Raw genomic sequence first — 9,052 nt, forward strand, 5'->3', positions numbered from 1 at the left:
AAAGAAAGTGCACTATCTGTACCGAACTAATCACGCACCGTCCCCTCTCTCCACATCCACATACTGTTACTACTATTGTCCAAACAAAGCCATGAAAACGAGAACAATACTGTCACCTATATCACTACAAGCCCAGTCTCCGTTCGAAGAGTAGCGATCCCTCTGAGATTAAGACGCACAGGGTGAGCGCAGCTTTCCAAAACGCGCCCGTCGCCGCTGAGGATCCAACAGTTTATTCTCTTGCGCGTCGCTGATTACTCATCTCATCACAGCCCTTCCAGGTTGGAGCAATTGCAGGATGGCTCAAATCTGTTCTTAACCGAGAAGTCCTCCACACATGGGCTTAAAAGTTCAAAAATTGTTGTTGCAATGCCCCCATCAAGCAGCTAGTTAATAAGTAATTCATTAATTGTTGGGTAATGGTGGTTACCGTTACGCAGTGTTCGAGATGAAATGGGTCCATACGTACATCCGATTTGAGCGTCGGTGTTGGACACGATTCGGTTCCCAAACCTCCGCTTTGTGATCTGATGTGCACACATAAGAGGATCTGCATTCAGTTATTATGAGACAACAGAATGTGATGGCTTCATGGATGAATTAACGGTCCGTTGATAAGTGTGTGGCCCCCCGCTCATCGATGTGGTAGTGTGCAAGTCTTTCTCTCTTGATTCCCCCCCCTTCTAATGGAATTGCGATGATGTTCATATGAATTCAGGTAATAAGGATCCGACAGTGGCTTCTTCGTTCTTTCCCTCGATTTCCCCCTTCCAGGCTCCTGCGCACTGCACGCTTCGTATGCAATGATGCACTCACTCACTATTGCCTGGTAGTGGTACTACAAATACTATTTGGAAGGGGGTGGAGGGAAGAGGTACAGGCTCTGTTTTGAGTATTATTTGAAGGAAATACACCAAAACATTGTCACAAGTATTGAATGAATGGTCTTTATTGTCATTGATATAGTACAGGTACCATACAACGAAATTTGGGAGGGGTGGCTCCCCTGGTGCTAGGAAAAAAATACTAAAAACAAGAAGGAAAAAGAGCTGGTTTACATAAATAAAGGCTATATACACTGTCCACTATACTATACTATACTATACAAATAAAACACTATTAAGGCCTGGAATGTTGTGCTTTTTTCAAATTAATTTTGGATTTGATTATTGTTTTTCTGTGATGAACCCTGAAGCTGCATGGAATAAAGACAACCCTTTACTTATTTCATTGCACAAAGTATTTTTCATCTGCTACACAAATACCACAACCATGATAGATGTTTTTGCATCCTGTCTTCAGTTGTCTGTCAAATGTCTAATTTGTCTCATTTTAGATAAATATAACAATACTGTACAGCACATATAGTGGCAACTACATTTAGGCTACAACAACATAGGCTACATATCTTTATGTACAGCACACAAAGTATATATATTGCATAGATAGATAGATAGATAGATAGATAGATAGATAGATCTTTATTTATGTGTCACTCCTCAACAAACAGGTATGGTATAAAGAACAGCAACAAAAGGTGCATTAAAAAGTTGAGGACCACTCACATGGAGTTGTGAGACACAATACAAATCATAGCAATACAAATTAAAAACGTACATTCGAGTACTATTACACTTGAACTATTCCACAACAAATCCCATTGGCATTACACTAAAATACAGTATGTAAAGGCAATGAAATATGTAAAGAAAAGGGGGGGGGCCAGTTTATTTTGCAATGCTCATGAAGGCTACTCTTCTTTGTAGGATGAGGTGGCAGGCCTTGGCTGTACAGAAAGATATATTGTTGCAGCCTACTCACAGGAAAAGCCAGTCTTCCCCATGTACTTGTTGATATCTGTTATACCTGCTGTCACTTGGGGGTCAAAAACAAATTCCTCTCAACAGTGGAGGATATCTCTCATAATCTTAACAGAGTAACAGGTTTCACAGCAGGACCACCACCTGCTGACTCTCACTGCAAACTGTACTATTCCCAAGAGTCAATGAACACAGAAGGAATTCCACCCACAATGTAAAAAACACTGTATTCACTCTCTTCATATCACCAGAAATAAAAACACATACACGCACACACGCATGCACACACACACACACACACACACACACACGCATGCACACACACGCGCCCACACACACACACACACACACACACACACACACACACACACACACACACACACACACACACACACACAGGGGGGGGGGGAGACAGGGGGGGGAGAGAGAGACAAAGTGCTGTAATTTTGTGCTGCTCCCTAGCTGAATACACTGAGAACCCCAGGGAAAGCCAAGTAAAACCAGGCTCTTCATTCACTTTCAGGTTGATGCTGTATTCATGTGAAGCAAAGCATCTTCCCAATCATTGTGTAATGACAATATTGTTCTCGTTGACAATTTAGTGTGATAATTTAATCAATGAAACATTAAGCCAATTCATAATTAATAATTGGCTGATTGACTATTGTTGCATACGTAGTCATTTCACAGGTGCTGTATTAGGCAAAACAGCATTAGAAGCCATGAGCAACGAGCCCCACTTACCACTGAAGCAACCACAACATCCTCCCACATAAGGTATCATTGGTTTGATAATTATGCTTGTGTAAACATGTATTTTTTCTCTCTCACTTCCCAAGCACAGGCAGTATGTTTAGCTATCTCTGAACAACCTCATATAGATCTTTCTGGTAAATGTCTCACTCGATAGCTTTCCGACCAATTTGACAATTTTTGGTTTCTCTTCTGGGCACAGTGAGATCAATAGGCCTGCCTCATTACTTCTTTATGTCTTCACCTCTTATATGGATATATATATATATATATCTCACCTCAGGTCTGGCATACTATTGTACAGTACAAATGGACACCTTCTAAAAACAGCACAGAGGCCATTGGCTAACATAACACTTTTCCAAGTGAATGCTTGCGTAACCGGCGAACACTGTCCTAGACCTAGTCAGAGCATTTTTAATGCGCTTCCCAATAGCAGAGAGTCTGAAACGATAATTCATCCTCTCCAGGGAGAAAGGGGAAAAGATTTTGCCATCAGTCACCATGTCTTCATTACAGCCAGGTGGGGGAACACAAACCAGCTGAATCACTTGGTGGTGTTATAATGAGTATAGGGGGTAACACAGGTCATCTTTCATAAGTGCTATAGCCCTCATTAACTGGAAAGAGTCTACTCAGATACTTTGCAAAGATGAAACTGTTCCCATTAGCTGGACAACATCCAGTCGGTGCTGCGAGTTAGAGATTTATAATTGCCATATTTGACATACACACACACAACTAAGCTTACTGTACATCAGACATTCTGTCACTGGACAATGTGTCTGGACACTTTTTAGCAAAGTAGCCTACAGTAGATACGGAGCTTTGAGTCTATATAAAAACACAATAGTAATAGTATATAAATACTTAATAGAGTTTTATGTTCTTTTTGCGTGATTATTCCTGTAAGTATGGTATACTATAATAACTCATGCCATAGTATTTATAGCTAATGGATTCACACACACAACAGAGTTCAAAATCAAAGCAAGTCAATTATACAGTTTAGCAATGGCATGTGGTGCAAGGGAGTTGGCTATTTACGGCAAGCCCCCGGCAAGATCAGTGACAAGGGACCCTGTTTAAACCCCAACTGAACAATCACTTTAATTGTGCCTGCCCTCAAACCCACACACAAATCGTTTTTTAATTTAACTTTTCATATTGCGCGTGTCAATCAAGAATAAATACAGGAAAGGGGTTAAGGGATTGAGCCGATTCCCTTCACACACAGGGAGGCAGCAGAGCAGTATAACAGTGTGCGCTGAACTGGAAAATATGCAGATTTTGTTCTTTACCATAGAATGGCTGCAGGTTCAGTATAGCATATTATCATGAAGGTCACGTCACTTTCTAATCCTAGTAGTGATCCCACTTTTAAAAGGACAACATCGTTTTTTCTATTTCATTTAAGATTGATTCCTCTTTCTGCTATAAAACCATTCTAGATTGCCATCATTGACCAATTCTGTGTCAGGGCATGTTACACTTCCTGCTTAGATGGTTAGAATGTTTGCCAATAAGCTGCGTCCCATCAGGGCCTGCTGATGAAAGAGAGTTTGATGTTCTTGTGTAACCCATTTCATAAAAATAGCTTGAGCTGGACCTGATAGAGGAGCCGCAATTGATTTATTAACCTAATCAGAGGCTGCGTAGGAGAGATGCATTCATCCTGCACTCTACATCAGCTGAAGATGGCACTCGAGGTCATTCTCTGGGAGAATGCCAATCATTTCACAAGATCTTCTCTAACTTCCCCCATCTTACTCCGTAATCTTCGCGATCAGGGAAACTGCATGCATGGGCTTTGGCTGAGGTTTTGATATTAGGGTGTCTTCGCTGCCCTATTTCCCCCCACAAACGCAGGTTTACTCATTTCTCATACACACACACACACGCACACACACACACACACACACACACACACACACACACACATACAAGGCAAGGCAAGGCAAGTTTATTTGTATAGCACATTTCATACAACAGAGGCAACACATACACACACACACACACACACATAGACACACACACACACATAGACACACACACACACACACACACACATAGACACACACACACACACACACGCACACACACACACACATACACACACACACACAGAGAGAGAGAGAGAGAGAGAGAGAGAGAGAGAGAGAGAGAGAGAGAGAGAGAGAGAGAGAGAGAGAGAGAGAGAGAGAGAGAGAGGGGGGGAGTTTTCTCATCGGAAATACCATACAGGCCTGTTTTGTTGCACCAATATTGATTTCTGATTCATAACACAGCTAAGGTCTATCAGCCATTCTCTGTCCATGGGAAGAAATCTGCCGTCATTTTGTTTGGGCACAGATGGGCTTATAACGTCGTTGGGAAGATGGTCGCTCCACACTGAAGCCGTAACGAGCCATCAGACATGCTCCTGGCATGTAATGTGAGACCATGTGGCGGAGAGACTAGAGCAGATAAGAGAGTCTCCCCTCAGCCAGAGACTCCATGGAGCATCACAACTGGGTCATCACAGCGGATAGAGCCACCAAGGCACAGATGACGCTCACTCTATTTCTATGGATGAATACTGTCAACATCTTGTGGTAATCAAAAGACATTACACCAATCCAAGAGCTGAGAGCATGTGATGTGGGCAGTGTTATGGCACAGGTTCTCTTCAGTGACATCATACAGTATAATACAGTTGATAGATGGTTGTTGACAATGAATATAAACAAGTTTGATTTTATTTTTCGACGTCATTTTGTCTCACGGTACTGTATATCAGACAAGTAATCAACGGTAAAGACAGCTTGAGTAGATCAAGTGTGGTCAACACACAAAAAAGGGCAACATGATAATGTTGCATAATGTTACTCGAACATTGGAGAGGAAGTCAAAGAGCGTGTCGACTGGGTAGATAGGCCTACAGTCTAAAATCATAATGTTTACCTTCCTCAATATTAGGAAGAAAGGATGGATGTTGTGTGGCTCTAAAAATAACAGCTGAATGCTGGCTGTTTGTGGAGCAGTTCCTGGTCATTGATGATTGATCACCACACAAATTACCATTGAAAGCACCAGGGCTCCTCCCCCCTAACCACTGCTTTGGTCTCTAAAAGGGTATTATCACATAGGAGAGGCTTGTTAGAAGCACTTCCCCTAATAGTCGATATTAGATTACGGGTACAACACACACATGAATGCGTGCGCAAACACACACACACACGCACACACACACACACACACACACACACAACACACACACACACACACACACACACACACATTCACACACACACACATGCACGCACACCACTTTACCTGGGCAGGTTATACACAGTCAAAACCCACAGAGATGCAACATTTCATATCACATAAGCCATATATGGTGGACAGAAGTATAACAGGGGGTACACACAGTACCCATTAACCGTCAGTTTCTTCTAGTATATTGTGATCCTGTGTAGTTCATTACATTCTAGACGTGCTAATGTACGGCAGACAGTCAGAGTTACAGTGTCTCTCCTGTGGCAGTGGAGGATACACCCTCTCTATGGAGTCTTCTCAGCTCCAACCATCCCTAATTAAACCTTGCTTTTCATTCCAGGCGCAGTGGAAGCGGCGCAGGGTCCCACACAACAATTAGGGGGCAGGATTCCTCTTGTGGCCCTGAGTGAGGAGAAGAAAGAGGACATCCAGGGTGCTGATTATCCCTCCACCCTACTTTCTCCCCCAGTCCCCATTATTGGATTCACTCTCCGACTGAAGAGAAGCACCAATATCGAGCAGGGAGAGAGAGGGGGTGGTAGATCTACACAGACACACCTGCACACACACACACATTCACACACCCACGCACACGCACGCGCACGCGCACAGCAAAGAACATAGAAGAAAAAAACACAGGACCTTAGAACTCCCATCCTTTTTATTGTAAAGGTGTTGTTGTCGTCTTCCCACATATATTATATACATTTAATGTTTTACAGATGGTCAATGGACACAATGAACAGAACAAATAGGGGTCTACAGTAGGCCTAGATGCATTTGATCCCTCACAAGTGGAGCTTATTATCTGTATGCGAGAGGGATAATGAATGTTCTAGTTACTGAAGTAGTTGATGCATTATCTGTATGGAGTGAATCATGGGATATTTTACCATCAAATATCACACAATATTCAACATCAGGATGGTGAAACCAGAATGTAAATTCCTTATTGTTACAGTAAAATCTGTAGCACAGTAGATTACACTCCAGAAGGGAAAGCGTTAACCCCCCCCCCCTTGTCGCCATGGTGAGGGCTCTAATCATGCAGTACCTCTCAGAGCCACCGCGAGCCGTGTCCGATAAGGCCTCCATTAGGGCTAGTATTCTCAACCATCTCACTATATAATGGACTCTCTCCAGCCCAGTTAACTGCCCTATCTTATCCACATGGGTCCCTTCTGTCTGTCCAAGGCTCTGCCTCCTGCAGGTGTGAGTCTAGCTGATTGCCTGTGCTGCTCGAGCTCCCCTGCCTCCCTGCTGCTTCTGTGTGGAGGGGCTGAAGTGTTGTGTAGTCAAAGTGAGGAGCCCCATGAGGAGTCATTAATTATATGGAGTGGTTGCCTTGGAGAGGTGTACAAATATTTATTAAAACCCCGCCCCCCCATCCCTTATCTGGTGTGTGAGAGACAACAAAAAAAGGCGATGCAAATTAAGGCAATTAAGGGTAATTCCCATGGATATGTGTTATAACTGTGTTGTAGTGTTGTTATTACACTAGGCATAGAGCAAGGTCACTGTAAAGGCCTACTACCACCTTGAAGGAGGATTTTATTGAACCTTTCATTAAAACAATGCCACTAGTGCCCCTGGTGGACAAAGTTGTGGAGTACGGCTTTAGAAGCCCTGATTTGCTCATACAGTACTACAGACGAGAGAACATGGGCCACAAGGGAGCATTAAAAGCTTACAGAGGAGGTTTTATTCAACAGCAGATCTAATGTCCTTCACAGTTTCATTAGTTCATATCCTCACAAAATGCATGGGAAATCCAGGCTCAATCAAGATATGTCTTGTCTCATTTTTTTACAAAAACGTACAAACAAGTAACATCACTTTACGACCAATACAATGTATAACATTTCAAAGTTGAAATACAAACAACATTCCTCTAATAGTACCATGCACTTAAGATGAAAATAAAGCAACGTATATCTATACAGTACATGATATGAGAGAGATCGTTTCGTTGTAGTCTATATGCCAAACAATTGGCATGAGTCTAACAGTATTCAAGCTTTCAGAACTTTTCAACACAAAAAGAATAGAAACTAGTAATGTCTAGTTGGAAAGAGAGTTAGTTGCATTGGAGAGTTGACAAGCTTCTAAACAGATTGCACATTTCATGAACAATGTCAAAGGATTTCTAGATTATATTTCTGAACAGCGCAGTGCAATGCATTCAAATACATAACCATACCATGTTCCAAATTCAAACAGGGCTTTCAAGTATCACAGCATTTTAGAAAAATAATTGGTTCTGTATATGTACAGTTACAATGATGATCGACATGTGATGACAGCATAAGCTGTCTATTATCTATTGAAGAAAAAGTGATTACATTTAACTGCAGGAGCTCAAACATAAAACATATCAAAATAATACAGTGGAGTGGTTTAATTCCAAGATATGAGCCAATAATACGTTTAGTTTCATCCTGTAAAAGGACCATTTTACTTGACATGTTTCACGTTGGTTTACCCACAATGGAATAATTCAATTATCTAGTAACTTCTTAATCAATAAATGTTCTAAAGGCACACACTACTACTGTATATATGCCTACTTATCATTGTTGCTTTATCATCAACATATCAACATAAACAAGAGTAAAAATGTTACCATGATAACAATGAATGAATGATTAAATATGGACATAAACAACAAAACTGATAACAAAACCTATGATAAACAAATGTATCCACCAAAAAATAAAATAAATAAAATAAAACACTATCTGTGGTTCTACTAGAAACATTTTGGAAAAAAGATTTCCATGTAAGAAAATACTGCAGCTACAGTAACATCATTCTGTGATAGCTATTTGAATCTACTTTATATGAGGCAAAGCAAGTCACACTTCTTAAATTCAATGACCTTTGTGATTAATCCGATACTCTCCTAATAAGGCATACTGTATCAATCTATGTCAAAGGGACTTTGGCCTCAGATAAAAGTACTTTACTGTTCTGAAACAGTGCTATATCATCATGTATTGTATAGACTTCCTAATACACAGGAACAGTGTGCAACCCTTTATGACATGATATCTGTATCACCTCTGATGTTTGATACCATTTCAGTGGGTTTGATATGTCTTCCTTCAATCGATATTCTGTTTTTTTTTTTTTTTTTTCCCAATCTATTGAAATGTACTGTACACCATAACACCCTCCACCATAACAACCCTTATCCTTTGGCGCAGATTACCTGTGCC

The sequence above is a fragment of the Nansenia antarctica genome, assembly GCF_963989245.1.
Source record: "Nansenia antarctica genome assembly, chromosome: 7".
NCBI lineage: Eukaryota > Metazoa > Chordata > Actinopteri > Argentiniformes > Microstomatidae > Nansenia > Nansenia antarctica.